Genomic DNA, 16581 nt, shown 5'->3' with positions numbered 1-16581 from the left:
GCTTACTGTGCGGTCTCCCTGTGTCTAAGACTCCAAGGAAAAGGCAAGAATGGCAGGGCCTCTGGCTTAAAAATAAACAACAGAAACTGGCCCCTCTCTTCCCAGTGTATTTTAGAGCATAAGAACATTCTTTCCGCTCAGAAAAAAAAATCAAAAATGAAAGGGAAGGAGAAACAACTTTCTAACACCCACCTAAGCAACTGCAGTGCTCGAGCTGCAATCATTGCCATGGTTCTGTGCATGAAGGCCCATAGGTATAATAACCGGATGACGCGCAGTCTGATATTTGTGTTACTTCTGTTCATAATTTAACTAGCACTTTGTATGAATGAGAATCTTGGTGTCTAAAAGCAGAAGGGCAAGTGATAAAGGATAAGAAAAACATTCCAGTTAATAAGATGATTCACACATGCGTGTTTATTGCCACTTGATGGCCACAGAATCAAGTGGCAAATTGCCTGTGTCTGTGTATGAACCACCCAATAGGATAATGCCACAAACTGACCTTGAATATCACTTCACATCACCTCAAATACAATGTCTTCTACTTGAGTCCATACATGTATCGGTAAATCATCAAGTGCTATGATTTCACATGCACCTATGAAGATCCCTTTTATTGACCATTGATTTATCCAGCACAGCATTGCCTACACCAGAGGTGGGGACCTTGCAGCCCTCAGCTTAATTTCATATGAACCTTGGATTAATTTCAAAATCTCTCTGCAAGCAGTTATGTCAGCCCTCTGGCAAGAGTGATCTGTGCCTCCCCAAGGTAGCCTGCTGGGCAGGGAAGGATGGAGGGGGATGGAGAGAGAGAGAGAAAGGGTGATGACACCCACCACCAGCATGCAACCGCTGATGGATCACCACCATGGGTACATGGCTCTTGACCAAAAAAAAAAAAAAGGTCCCTGTGATGTTCCTATATTAATGTATATATGGTAAGTGTTGGTTGTTTAGAAGATATATGGTAAGTGGAGTGAAAGAGGGGGAGTGAATGGGCAGTAGAATGCGAGATGATTGGCTGTTTAAAATGGCTGAATGTATAAAAGGAAGAGTGAGAGTGGAATCTGCGGGGGAAAAGAGAACTGAGTGGGTTGTTTGGTGGGGTTTAGAGAGTTGTTTGCCAGGAGGGAGGTGGAGTTCGGATTAGTATTGAGTAAAACCATATGCTTATGTGCCTTAAGAAGAAATCTTGTTAATCTTGTTAGCTTTGTTATCTGTAATAAATACTTAATTTGGTTTACCAAAGGCCTGATCCTTGGCTGGGGTTTCACAGACCAGAAGGGAGGGTAAGGTAATGACCAAGGCTGAAGGGGAACTGTAACAAATGGTGGCAGCGGTGAAGAAAATAACAATACCAGTATTCAGAGTCTCTGGGAATACTAGTATTGGGACGTTACTGGTGGTTGCCTAGCAGGGGGATCTGTTGAGATCTGTGCTAGAGCGGGGAGAGAAACAATAAAAAAGGACAGTCCGGACTGGTGGTGTCCCTGGTGGTGCCTAGTGACAGGCAGTAGCCACGCGCAGGTAGGAACCTGACAGGGAGAGCCAGGGAAGGACGCCTCACATGTGGTGGCAGAGGTGGGATACGAACAACAGAGAATCCAGATACGAACCAAAGAGAGTCCCAAAGACACGTGGTGACAAAGGAGACTACATCACAGGTGTTGGCTGTAGCAGTGAGATACGAATACTAGACAATCCCTAATAGTTGTGTGGCAAACAGAAATAACAAAACAAGATTACTTGTGAGAGTGACTGGCAAAGAGTGTGTGGCAGAGAGTGAGTGAACTCAAACACCATGGCTGAATACATAAAAATGAAAAGAGAGGAGCTGGTGGAGAAGTGCATAACATTCAATTTACCTCACGAGGGTAAAGGGGTAGATGAATTGAGGGTAGCACTTATAGGATTTGCTACTGCCCAGCAAAAACAACCGGTCAGGGAAGAGACCCCAGAAGGATATTTAAGCAATCCCACTTATATAGAGTACTTGAGAGAGAAGTTGAAGATGGAAACTGAGAGATTGAGGATGGAAGGTGCAGAGAAGGAAAAACAGAGAGAGTTGGAAGCTGAGAGATTGAGGATGGAGGCTGAGGAAAAAGACAAGCAGAGGGAGTTGGAAACTGAGAGATTGAGGATGGAAACTGAGAAAATGAGAGTGGATGCGGAGATACAAGGGGAAAGATTAAAATTGGAAAGAGAGAAGTTTCATTCTGATGAAACAAGAAAGGACAGAGATGGAGCAAAAATAAAAATTACTCCAAAGGACTTTGCTGTCTATGAGCCTGGTCAAGATCCTCAAATTTACCTCAGCACCTTTGAAAAAGCAGCTCAGTTGTGGGGGCTACCTGAAGATAAACACATGCAGTATTTATCAAACCTGATTAAAGGGGAATTGGCTGAGGTATACCAATATTTCCCCTCAGACAGACCCGTCACCTATGCTGAATTCAAAGAAGCAGTGTTTAAAAGATTCAGACTGGGGCCGGATTATTTTAGAAAGCTTTTCAGAAACTGCCAGATACAGACAGGGAGGTCTTTCGTGGAGCTGGGGGCAAAACTGATGGATATATTTGGGAAATGGCTGACAAGTGCAAAAGCTCAGTCTGTGGAGGAGGTGAAAAACCTCATGATATTGGATCAATTATACCATCAGTTACCACCAGAAATAAGGCTCCTGGTCAAAGACCATTCCCCTACATCGGTGCAGGAGGCCGCAGAGATGGCGGATCACTTCGCCTCCAACAGAACTGGCTGGGTGGGGAAAACATGAAGAGATTTTAAACCCAGACCATATAATGCTGGCAGAAGGGATGTGGTACCACAGCGAGTGAGTCCTCCAGTAAAATCTGAAGGGCACAGGACACCCCAGAGTGGATCTGTGTACCCTAAAAGTGAGGAGAAATTATGCTACCAATGTGGTAGACCGGGGCACCTACGTTTTCAATGTGAGGTTGCCAACCCCATTAGTAATCCTGCTCAGACAAGGACAGTGAAAACAGAGCCCAGGGCTTTAGAAACAGCGAAAAAGGTTCAGTTCTGCCAGATAAACTGGACAGAAGTAACAGACCTTGATTCAAGTCTGAGAGAGGAAGTGAGGGTATAAGGGGCAAATTATTGGGCATTGCTTGATACTGGTGCCGCTCAGACATTACTGAGGCCAGATTTAATAAAATCTGAGGTAATATTACCTCAGGAAACGGTGACTATCCAAGGAGTGAGGGGTCAACCAGAAAGTTTGCCTGTGGCCCTGGTGGATATGACTTGGAGAGGCCGAGAGGGCCGATATAAAGTAGGCATTAATGCCCAGCAACAAGAACCAGTAATACTGGGAAGGGATGTAATGGGCGCCCAAGGAAAGATCTATGTAGTGACCAGACAGCAAATTGGCAGAGAAAAAGAAGCCATATTAAGGGGGGCTGAAACAAACAGGGTGGAATCTGTTAACCAGCCTCAGGTCACCATAGCAACCACTAGCAGGCCTGCTGAAGGAGACAAACTGTATCAAGTGGTCTCTGATAATGATGAGGCAGATCAATTCAGGGAAAAGCTGCAAAAAGATATAAGTTTGAAGCAGATAAAGGAACAAGCTCTGACCCAACAGATTCCTTTCACTGACAAACTGAGGAATCAAGTTGTGTGTGAGAATGGGATTTTATATAGACTGTGGATGCCTGCTGAAAGAAAGGATGAATGTGAACCAGTGAAGCAATTAATAGTACCTAGCAAATACAGAACCAGATTGCTAGAGGTAGCCCACGATGTCCCATGTGCAGGACATCTGGGAATAAAAAAGACCAAGAGGAGATTGGCTGCACACTATTATTGGCCAAACATCTCCAAAGATGTAAAACAACATTGTCTATCTTGTGGAATATGCCAAAAGGTGGGAAAAAGTGGAGTAAAGACTAAGGCACCCTTAAAGCCCCTTCCTATAATTGGACAACCCTTTTATAGAGTGGGAATAGATTTGGTGGGCCCGTTTTTCCAAACCCGCAAGGCATGGCAAGAAATATCTATTGGTGGTGGTGGATTTTGCCACCAGGTACCCAGACGCAGAAGCACTAAGATCCGTGGAAGCCCCTGTAGTGGCAGAGGCTTTATTAAAAATCTTTATGAGGCTGGGTTTCCCTCATGAAGTGCTGACGGATCAAGACAGTGTATTCATGGGAGAAGTGATGCAATGTATGTGGAAATGTTGTGGTCTAAAACATCTAAAGACCACTACTTACCATCCCACCACTAATGGGTTAACAGAGAGATTCAATGGAGTTTTGAAGGGCATGATCAGAAGCTATGTTCAAGATCACCCAGAAGACTGGGATGAACGGTTGGGATGCTTCTTATTTGCATACAGAGAAGTCCCTCAGGAGTCAACAGGCTTCTCACCCTTTGAACTCATGTTCACTAGAAAAGTGAGGGGACCTTTGGAACTATTAAAAAATTCATGGGAAGGAACCCTGGGAGAGTACAAAACATCTGTAGTAGATTTTGTATTGGAATTCCGCAATAAATTAACATCAATGATGGAGGTGGTGGAAAAGAATTTGAGTCAAGCACAGGAGAAGCAACGTTACTGGTATGACAGAACAGCCAGGGAACGTGTGTATGATGTGGGAGATATGGTTATGGCGTTCATACCCAGGAAACATGACAAATTACAGGCTAACTGGGAAGGACCATATACCATCAGAGAAAGGCTTGACACAGTGACGTATGTAATTACCACAGACCAATTAAACAAAAACAAAGTGGTTCATGTAAATATGTTGAAGCCTTACCATACCAGGGATGCACAGGTGTTGCAAGTTACCTTATTCCCTGAGGGAAGTGGGCCTGAACTTCCAGATTTGGTACAGGAAAGCAAAGACAAAGGAGGGGTAGATCAAGTGGAATGGTCAGAGGAGGTGAAGGAGGAAGTAAAAGAGGAGATTCTGAGAGTTTTGAAAACCTATAGGAATCTCTTTAGCAACAAACCTGGCCGAACCAGTATAGTTATACATTCCATTGATACTGGAGATCATGCCCCAATCAGATCTGTTCCGTACCGTGTGAATGGGAAAGGTTTGAATGAGATCAAAAAGGAGGTGGAAGATATGCTGGAATTAGGAGTGATCAGGGAATCCATCAGTCCCTGGGCCTCAAGTATTGTCCTGGTTCCGAAAAAAGATGGAATGACAAGGTTTTGCATTGATTATCGGCTAATCAATAAAATTACTGTCCCAGATGCATATCCTATGCCTAGGGTAGACGCAATGTTAGCGTTATTGGGGGCAGCAACCATTATCTCTACACTAGATCTCTGTAAAGGATTTTGGCAAATGGAACTAGACGAGCAATCCAGAGCCAAAACTGCCTTCAGTACACCAGATGGGTTATATGAGTTTGTGACCTTACCCATGGGACTAAGGAACTCACCAAGTTCATTTCAGAGGCTAATCAATACTGTGTTGCGAGGCATGTCAGATTTTGCAGTGGCCTATATCGATGACGTGGCCATTTTTAGCAAGTCGGTGCCTGAGCATGTCCAGCACCTGACAACAGTATTGGAGGCCTTAAGAAAAGCAGGCCTTACAATAAAAGCTAAGAAATGCCAGTTTGGACTAAAGGAAGTAATCTATTTAGGACATAAGGTGGGGAGTGAGAAAATCACCCCCTTATGGAGCAAGGTGGAGGCAATACAAGCGTGGCCGATCCCCTTAACCAAAAAACAAGTAAGGGCATTTCTGGGTGTGGCTGGATTTTATAGGAAGTTTGTGAGAAATTTTGGGGAAATAGCAACCCCCTTGCATGAATTAACAAAGAAGAAGTGTTCTGAGCGTGTGGTATGGACGGATGAATGTCAGAAGGCTTTTGATCTACTGAAGCAAGCCTTGTGCCAAGGACCCATATTAATAGCACCAGACTATGAGAAACCATTCATCGTGGCTACAGATGCGTCAGACCTGGCGCTGGGAGTCGTCTTGCTACAGGAGAGAGAAGGCACCAGACATCCAGTGGCGTACCTGAGTCGCAAGCTGATGCCGAGGGAGAAAAACTATTCGGCGGTCCAGAAGGAGTGCCTAGCGGTCGTGTGGGGACTGAACAAGTTGCGCCCATACGTGTGGGGATGAAGATTCACAGTGACTACGGATCATCGGGCCTTGTTATGGTTGCAGACTATGAAAAACCATAACACTATGCTGCAGAGGTGGTCCTGGGCCCTACAGGACTATCAGGTGGACTTCCAGTTCATAAAAGGCAAGGACAATGTACTGGCCGATGGACTTTCCAGGCAAGTGGCTGGGACTGCAGTGACGTGACCAGACAGAGGAACAAAGAAAGACATTTTCCCCATAGAGACTTTTATTTGTTAACGCGACGTATAAATCCTGGAACAGGAATAATACTCTGCTGTTGTTTAAGGGGGGGGGGGAAATGTGATGTTCCTATATTAATGTATATATGGTAAGTGTTGGTTGTTTAGAAGATACATGGTAAGTGGAGTGACAGAGGGGGAGTGAATGGGCAGTAGAATGCGAGATGATTGGCTGAGTGTTTAAAATGGCTGAATGTATAAAAGGAAGAGTGAGAGTGGAATCTGGGGGGGAGAAGAGAACTGAGTGGGTTGCTTGGTGGGGTTTAGAGAGTTGTTTGCCAGGAGGGAGGTGGAGTTCAGATTAGTATTGAGTAAAACCATATGCTTATGTGCCTTAAGAAGAAATCTTGTTAATCTTGTTAGCTTTGTTATCTGTAATAAATACTTAATTTGGTTTACCAAAGGCCTGATCCTTGGCTGGGGTTTCACAGACCAGAAGGGAGGGTAAGGTAATGACCAAGGCTGAAGGGGAACTGTAACAAATGGTGGCAGCGGTGAAGAGAATAACAATACCAGTATTCAGAGTCTCTGGGAATACTAGTATTGGGACGTTACTGGTGGTTGCCTAGCAGGGGGATCTGTTGAGATCTGTGCTAGAGCGGATAGGTAAACCATAAGAGAGTGCGGTCCGGACTGGTGGAGTCCCTGGTGGTGCCTAGAGACAGGCAGTAACCACGAGCAGGTAGGAACCTGACAGGGAGAGCCAGGGAAGGAGCGTCACAGGCACATGTTACCAAATTCTTCCAAATTACACAGGAAGTGGATTGGACTGTGAAAGACCAACCCAAATTATGTTTGCATGTTTACAGTTTGTAGGGCAGTACAACATTTCAGAGAGGAGGTCAGGTCTCCTGTTCCCCTGGTGCATTCACTTTAGTTGCCCAATTTCTCTGCTTTTAAAGTTTGATAGAAATATCTGTTGGCTATAGGTACATTCTTAAACTGCAAGGGATTTTTTTGAATAAGTGAATATAAATATAAAAGAACCACATAAATTTGGGTAGACATTACCATAGTCTTGAACAGATTTTCTAGATGCCATCTTTCAAAATGGCTGCCACCAAATTTTAACTGCCTGTGTTTCCTATAATACTTCTAGATAACATTCTGGTGTCTAAATATATGTTTTTGGGGTCAAGAAATTCAATTATAAGGCCTTAAATTCATATGGATATCATGTAGGTATGCACATTGTTACTAAAATGTTATTGACACATTAACTTAGTGGTCCTGGCTGTCAACTGAATTAGTGAGACAGAAGGGGTAGGTGCTACTTTTGTTAAACTAAATTGCTTTGGTGAAAAATAAACGTCGCTGTGTTGGCCGATGAGAAAAAGTCCAAAATCCACATTAAGCTAATCAAAAATGCATGCAAAATAGTGTGCAAGATTTTGAGTTCTCCAGAACCTTTAATCAAACTAGATGGTAAACAAAGCCCAATTTGGGGTGGGTGTGTTTTGCTCTGTTTTTGTAAGCATGTGCAATATTTGTACAATTTCACACAAACACTAGTCCAAGCAGAAAATACTATTGTTTTAATTTATATTTTTTTTTAATTCACTGGGCAGAGGATTTTTGTGCATGCTTGCTTTAGAATCATAGAAAAATAGAGTTGGAAGGGGCCTATAAGACCATCGAGTCCAACCCCCTGCTCAGTGAAGGAATCCAACTTAAAGCATTCCTGACAGGTGCCTGTCCAGCTCCCTCTTGAATGCCTCCACTGTTGGAGAGCCCATTACCTCCCTAGATCATTGGTTCCATTATTGTACTGCTCTAACAGTTAGGAAGTTTTTTCTGATGTTCAGTTCAAATCTGGCTTCCTGCAACTTGAGCCCATTATTCCGTGTCTTGAACTCTGGGACAATCAAGAAGAACTTCTGGTCCTCTTCTGTGTGGCAACCTTTGAAGTGCTTGAACAGTGCTATCACATCTCCCCTCAGTCTTCTCTTCTCAAGGCTAAACATGCCCAGTTCTTTCAGTCTCTCTTCATAGGGCTTTGTTTCCAATCCCCTGATTATCCTTGTTGTTGTCCTCTGAACCTGTTCCAGTTTGTCTGCATCCTTCTTAAAATGCGATGTCCAGAACTGGATGCAGCACTCAAGATGAGGCCTAACCAGTGCCAAATAGAGGGGAACTAATACTTCACATGATTTGGAAACTATACTTCTGTTAATGCAGCCTAAAATAGCATTTGTCTTTTTCTCAGCCACATCGCACTGTTGACTCATATTCAGCTTGTCATCCACAATAATTCCAAGGTCCTTCTTGTGTGTAGTTTTGCTGAACCAAGTATTCCCCTTCTTATAACTGTACATTTGGTTTCTTTTTCCTAGGTGTTGAGCTTTGCACTTATCCCTGTTAAATTTCATTATGTTATTTTCAGCTGGAGTTACCAGATCTCCGGTTTTTGGCCAGAGTCTCTGGTTTTGGGGGCACCCTCTGGCTCTCCGGCTAGCACCCCTTAATCTCCGGACTCTCAGCTTCAATTTAAGAAAAAAATTAAGTTTCTAGGTGGTCTGGTTCCCGAGATATACACCAAAATGTCAGCCACCCCCCGCAACTGTTTAATCTATTTAACTGATACGATGCTGAAGTTGGTTCCTAGTTCCCAGTTCTTTACTCCCGAATGCTCCCATCTAACATCTCCACAACACTAGGCTCCTTTCTTCCTACAGTGACCTTCTGGTGACTGGCCTGGCCTGAAGGCACTTAAACCCTTCTTGCCGAAAGCAAGTAGGCTAGATTAAACATTCCCTACCCAGGCTCCATCTTTTAGCTAAGATGTCTAACTTAATTTCCAGTCAGATATTTTTTTTAATTGTACGCTCCAAGCAACTGTGATTGATGCTTAATGTATCATGCTTAATGACATCACTTGGGCCTGCCCCATGATATCACTCGGGGCCGCCCCGTGACATCACTTGGGCCCACCCCTAAAATCTCAGGTTTTGGGATGCTTCTGACCTGGCAATCCTATTTTCAGCCCAATACTAGCCTATCAAGATTCCTTTGAATTTTGTTTCTGTCTTCCAAGGTATTAGCTGTCCCTTCCAATTTATATCATCTGCAAATTTGATAAGCATTCCCTGCATCTCCTCATCCAAGTCATTAATAAACATATTGAAGAGCAGTCGGCCCAGGACCAAGCCTTGTGGTACCCCACTCATTACCTCTCCCCAGTTTGAGAAGGAACCATTGATAAGCACTCTTTGAGTACGATTCTGTAGCCAACTGCGGATCCACCTGATAGCTGTTTCATCCAGCCCACATTTAGCTAGCTTGCTAATCAGAATATCATGGAGCATTTTGTCAAAAGCTTTTCTGAAGTCAAGATATATTATAAAAAGCTTGTCTAATATACATGGTGAGTGTAATGTAAAATGTTGCCAATTGCTCCACCTGCTGAAAGTTTAGAAGAATGAAACAGAGTCCTAGAAGGTTATTTACAGTTCAATCCTATGGTAGTCTACTCAGGAGTAGTCCCACTGAATTCAACTAGACTATAAGCATTATAGGACTGTAATCTTAAAAGGATTTGTGTATGTTTGTTTGTCTACTTATACCTCTTTGTAGGCAGCCTTTTAGGGCATAGTCGTTATAAGGTAACTCACATTATCATAAAATACAAAGAAAAAATGCAAACATTATAAGACAGCAGCATATTTTGTACAAAAAAAGCTCTTCAATTCAATCCCCAGGAATCTCCAGGTGGGGCTGCAAAGATTCGTGTCTGAAACCCTGCAGAGTCACTGCCAATCAACGTAGACAGTATTGAGCTACAAGACACAAGGCAGCTTCTCATGTTCCTAATAAAGACAGCAGCATAATTTTTATGAAAAGTTAATTAAAAAAATAAAAGAGCAGCACAGATTCCAATAAATATTATACCAATACTAAAACATTTTAAAAACAGCTTAGTCATTTAAACTAGCAGCATTAGGGGATCTCATGTAAGACAAGAATGGGGAACCTCTGGCACTCTAGATATCGCTGAACTTCCATCACACCTAGCAAGCATGGCCAATAGCCAGGGATGATGGGAGCTGTAGTTCAGGAAGGTCTAGAGGACCAAAGGTTCCCCACACCTGATTTAAGAGAAGGCAATCCAAAATTAATCAGTTTTAAAAACCAGCTTCAAACTTTGCAGTATTGGAGACACGTATACCTCAGTGGAGAAGGTGTTCTGAAGTCTACCAGAGGAAAGGCCTCATCTCTCATGCACATCAATTGAATTGACCTTACTAAGGGATCTACAAGCATGGCCACTGAAGATCTTAATGTCCAGGCAGGCTTGTATGGGATGAACCTCCTGATAACCTGCTTCCAAACCATTTAGGGTTAATGGCCAAACCCAGCATTTTAAAGGTCCAAACTATTTATTTATTTATTTATTGTACTTATATACCACCCCAAAGTTGAAGCTCTCTGGACGGTTTACAGTAACTAAAAACATTAAAACAAATATATAAATTTAAAAATACATATTTTAAAAACAATTTAAAACACAATTTAAAAATTTAAAACAATTTGAAAAACACGCTAAAATGCCTGGGAGAAAAGTCTTGACCTGGCGCCGAAAAGATAACAGTGTTGGTGCCAGACGCAGCTCATCAATACGATCATTCCATAATTTGGGGGCCACCACTGAGAAGGCCCTCTCCCTTGTTGCCAGACTCTGAACTTCCCTTGGAGTAGGCACCTGGAAGAGGGCCTTTGATCTTGAACGTAGTGTATGGGTGGGTTCGTATCGGGAGAGGCGTTCCATCAGGTATTGTGGTCCCAAACCGTGTAAGGCTTTATAGGTCAAAACCAGCACCTTGAATCGAGCTCGGAAATATACAGGCAGCCAATGCAAGTGAGACAGAATCAGTTTTATATGTTCGGACCGTCTGGTTAGTAATCAATATCACGATCATACTCTCTCGAAAGCATTTTTGGCTGAGACCACCACACGTGTCCAGACATTCAGTAATTCCCCCTGATGAAGGCTGTATATTGTTAGCCGAAACGTGTTGGGCTTTTTACAAGAATTTTTAAAAATACATGCTCCTAAATAAACTTTTGGTAATTTCCTACCTACGTTTTTCCCTTTTTTCTTCTGTCATTCTGGGGCAACCCCCCTCCCTTCTGTTTTATTGGATGACACCCACTCCTTCGTTGTTTCCAATGGCATATTGAGATAGTCCCATGGTTGTCATGGAGACCATGAAATCCTGAGCTGCCCCGGATAAGGTGGCCTCGGCATGGATGTTGACATCCCCCAGAACCAACAGTCTGGGGGATCTCAACAGTACACCCGAGACCACGTCCGTCAGCTCAGCTGGGGAGTCTGTTGGGCAGCGCGGTGGGCGGTACATCAACAGAATCTCCAGTCTGTCCCGCTGACCCAACATAAGGTGCAAACACTCTAGACCAGTAGTGACATGGACAGGGTGCTTGCAGAGGGAGATGGAGCTCCCATAGACCACAGCAACCCCCCTCTCTGACCCTCAGGTCTACCCTGATGCTGGACCAGGTACCCTGGTGGACATAGCTGGGAGACTGACTCCCCCCTGCTCACCCACCCAGGTCTTGGTTATACATGCCAGATCGGCTGCCTCATCCACAATTAAATCGTAAATGAGGGAGATCTTATTATGCCGCGATCTGGCATTCAGCAGCAACATCCGGAGGTCTGAGAGCTGGCTGATAGGGCAACCAACAAACCTGCAGGTGTGGGGAGGACCGGAACAAGGCACAGCCATTAACTGCCTGAGCCACATTCCCCTTACCTGGCAAGTCCTCCTCACAACGCCATATCTCCCTCTACCCGTCACTAAAATAATTGGGGCCTTTGGTTCATGTTTCTATTCTGTGTTTTACACAAAGGCATGTTTTCCCAGTTTGATCAGATGTTTGCTAAGTATGGAATTCAGTGAAGAGAACAAAAACAGCAATCAATGTTTGACAACAGAAAATGTTCAAGCTTCATCTCTGTCTTACAAGAGGCTTATTTTAAAAGGGCATTCTCATTTAATTTTAGCTGAAACTGAATTCAACACTTGCTGAATTCCTTTCAGTTAACATATTTGGTATGGGAAAACAAAATCTTACTATTAAAACTGAGAGAAACCTGCTATCCATAGTTGTGTGGAAATTGTGTTCAATTATGGATAACTTTTACACACCCAAATGCATACTTTTGATGCATACCAGTCTGATTTAGGGCTTATTCAAAGCTCCTTCCATATTTCACAATCCAGCTAACTTTATTTATTTTGTAATTTTAATACCTCCACCAATTACGCCAATGGGTTCTTTCAGCGCTGTTAAAACAGTTAAAATAACAAGAAATTCAATATAATATAACCAAAAACCACTTTCCCCGGGCACTAAAATATAGTAATTGCTAGCCATACAGATCCAATTGACACCCAGTAAAAACAATTCCAGCTCAGCAGCCAATCACAAACACATTTCCTGAAGGACAAAAGGAACTGACTGGATGGTTCTTTCTTAGAAAAGAATTTCACAAAAGCAGTCACCATCACTGAGAATGCTCTAGTCCCTGGATAGTCTCTTGTCTTTCTGTTCTTCAGATAGCAAAGGGACCTTAACCTAACCAAAGTGTCCTTTTTAGTGCTCTTTATCTTATCTTTCCAATCACTGCCTCAGACACTTCTTATATTCAAGAGATAATTAGTCTTTGATTCACTTTTCATGATTACTCTTCATCACTGTCAGTGTAGTTTGTGAAGGGTGCTGAGAATTATTAGGAGACTCCTATTTCCCTGACAGATCTCCAGTGGCCTGAGTGGTTTAACAGAAGTAGAGCTCTGTGAGGGGAATAATGGTTTCCTAACAATTCTCATCCCCCTTCACAAACTACACTTCCCAGGATTCTTTAGGGGAAGCCATGACTATTTAAATTAGAAGAAATGTCTGGTGTGGATGTGGCCTATGTTTTACAAATAATGAATACCTGCTCTGGACTGAAGTCTCATCTTATAGCAATAAAGGTTGGTGGTATCACCTTGCCTCTTTTGCACCCACTCTTTTGAGATGAACACACTATTAAGTCTCAAACTTTAAGGGTCACCCCCCACCGCCAAGGCAAAATGAACAATTGCTTAGGGGAAGTGTGATTTCGCTTTGAAATCTCCCTCTTTTTAAACAATTGACATCCTTTCACAGAATTCTCAAGGTGATTTATAATCATATGATAAAAATAATTTAAAAATAGGTTTGAAAACAATACAAATAAAAAGCAAAACAAACAAGTTTCTTCATCTGTCTGGAAAAGCTTGTCAAAACAATCAGTGGGAGGGAACATTAAAGTGACAAGTATATCTCGCTTTCAAAACTGAAAACAATTTTGTTTTCAAAACCTGAGTAAAAATATGGACGTTTTAAAAAACCACATTGTGAATAAAATTTGAGATGGCTGTCAGAGCCACAGAATAAAATTGTTTCATGGGATGGATCCAGCCTGTGAGACACCCGTGAGCCACTCCAGTTTATATTGAATTCATGTGGTATTATTCATTCATTTATTTAAAATATGTATATAATGATATTTGAAAAGGCTGAATCCAAGGCAGCTACCTCTGTTATGTGGGGGTAATGACTGTGAAGGTGGGATGGATCCAGTTGCTGCCAAAACCTTGTGCGAGCAGTTTCCAAACTTGTCCCCCCCCCCGACCACTTGAAAATTGCTAAGGCTCTTGGCAGACCTCTTAATGATTTTTCTGTCTCTTGTGCTGTGCTAGATGCTGTATGATTTTAAATTGTATTTTATTGCTTCTTTTCTTCCATATATATTGTATTTTATAGTATTACAATTCGAATTCTAAGGAATTCAGGTTGTATTACAATAACATACAATATAAGAAATAAAAGAAGCAATAAAAATACAACTACAATCATAATGGACATTTAATACAATGGATGTGCCATCTTTAGCCACCAATCCACACATGTGCCACGGGCCATCTGAATAAATCTCGTGGACCACAGTTTGGGAACCCCTGCCTTATGTAATATTAATCAATAAAAGTATATAAGCCACAAGGCACAAATTGCTCATTGTGTTATGGTTGATATTAAGGGCGCTGCAGCACTTGTAGATGTCTGCTGTTAGGCTGACCAGGCCTAAGGTGACTGGAGATATGGGGACTGAATTTCATTTCATTCACATGTAAGAGCCTCTGCTCTATACCAAATAAATGTAATACACAATTTTCATAATGTATACCAGGCACTAGAGGGCACCAAGCATTCAAGGCCCATATCAATTTACTGATTATGCCTTTTCTTGTATAACACTGAAATGATTCTTCTTTCCTTCAATCAGCTTTTTAGGGATTATCCATAGATTCAAGGAAACCCAGTCATTCCAGCAAGACTTGCTGTTCTTGAATATAATGCTAAAATAATTTTAAAGTGCATCTCTTCACACAGACCTTGCATATGTCAAGACAGTTTAATTGGAAAGTGGTGGACTTATTGCCAGGGTTCCTGGCAGCAAGCGGCTGTTATTGTTTTTTATTTGCTGGTGAAGAAATGTTTCTTCCCAAGTCTATTTTGCCCTGCAATAATAATTTATTCAATTTTTACCTGCTTTCCAAAATGAACAGAGATGATAGACCCCAGAGAACATTAAGGACTCATAACAGGAGAGTTATGGACAGATTTCCTGCTTATCTGGCAGGAATGCTAAAGCACAGAGCTATAAAGAATGATAAAATTGTCTCAGCTGAGCATGAATTTCCAACTACATTTAACAGAATAAGATTGCTGTATAATAAGAAACTGAAGATAATGGAGAAGTTGCACTATGCAATTTCAAAAAGAGAGAGGTCAATGTGTAAAATATCTCTTAAGGGCATAGTTTTGAAACAGGAGCTCAGCTTGGAGAGCCTAAGAAATGCCCATCAGATGGCAAATAGTCTCTTTCTGACAGACTTGGGGCTTGCCATTGTAAGCTTCTGCATCTGAAGCTGCATAGTGGAAGCAATTGCTTTTGAACTTATTTCCATTCTCACATGTTCTTGATTTTGATTGTTCCTCTTTTTCTATCACACTGTCTGTACTTATTGGGGAGATTAGAAAGGAGAAGGTAGGAAAGGCAGGCATACTCTTAACCCCTCTGTTCAGTCAGTGTAAGACCAAGGGGCCTGAGCTCTGGCCACCTCCTTCCTTCCAGCTCAAAAAGTCCGGAAGGTGCTATATGGATCACTGATCTTGGATTATCAGATCTTGACAAGAATCTTTCCTTCCGCATCACCCCCTTGCTCCAGTGAGACTGTGTTGCCTATCTTCAGGATGCCCATGTTCCTTTACCGGGTATTACTTATAGGACTGGATACACAGGAAACCTCTTGTTGCCTCACCCGACATGGGCAGCCCCAACAATCTTTTCGTTTCTCAAAGGAATAGCAGTAGCAGCTGCTGCCACTGCCTCGCTGGCTCTCTAGCTGACTAGTAAACAGGTGCCAGGAATGATGAGGAAGAGGAGCAGAGCTAGTGACAATGGCGGTGAGAACAGGATCATTGAGGGAGGAGGGCTCACCGAGAGTCCCTTGTCTGAGGGCTGCCCACAACCTGCAGGAGGAACTAATGGTGTAACCCACCATTGGGAAGTGTAACCCACTTCCCAATCAGCTTCAGGTTGCTTCATGGGAATGCCAGCCTTGGCTTCATCCTACATGCTTGCCTTCACAGATTAAAAACATAGACACCTCTTGTTTACATGTCACACCAAGGATTACTGCCTGAAACTTATTGTATAAATTTGTATGTTGCCATTCAATGAATATTTCCCACCCTAGTCACCACCCAGCTCATCTCAAATGGGAGAGACACTTGGAGGAAGGTGTCTGAAGATGACCTCGATGGGAGTAGAAGGTCTTCTGGGGACCTAGATCTCAAGCTCTATAGGGCATTGAAGACAAGCACCAGCACTTTCAATTGTGTTCACAAATGGACTGGGAATTAATGGAGCTCTTTAATCGCAGCAAGATGCCTTCCCAACTGGTCCTAGCTAGTGCGCTGGCAGCTGTATTTTGGACTAAACTGCAGTTTCTGAATTGAGTTCGAAAGTAGCTCAATATACAACACATTGCAGTGGCCTAATATGGAAGTTAAAAGAGCACAGATAACTGCAGCCAGCCTCTGTTTGTCTGCAGTTAGCACACCAGATGATGAAAGGTGCTCAGAGCTAGTAATGCCACTAA

The sequence above is a fragment of the Rhineura floridana genome, chromosome 6 (genome assembly GCF_030035675.1).
Source record: "Rhineura floridana isolate rRhiFlo1 chromosome 6, rRhiFlo1.hap2, whole genome shotgun sequence".
NCBI lineage: Eukaryota > Metazoa > Chordata > Lepidosauria > Squamata > Rhineuridae > Rhineura > Rhineura floridana.
This window is presented reverse-complemented; position numbering follows the sequence as displayed.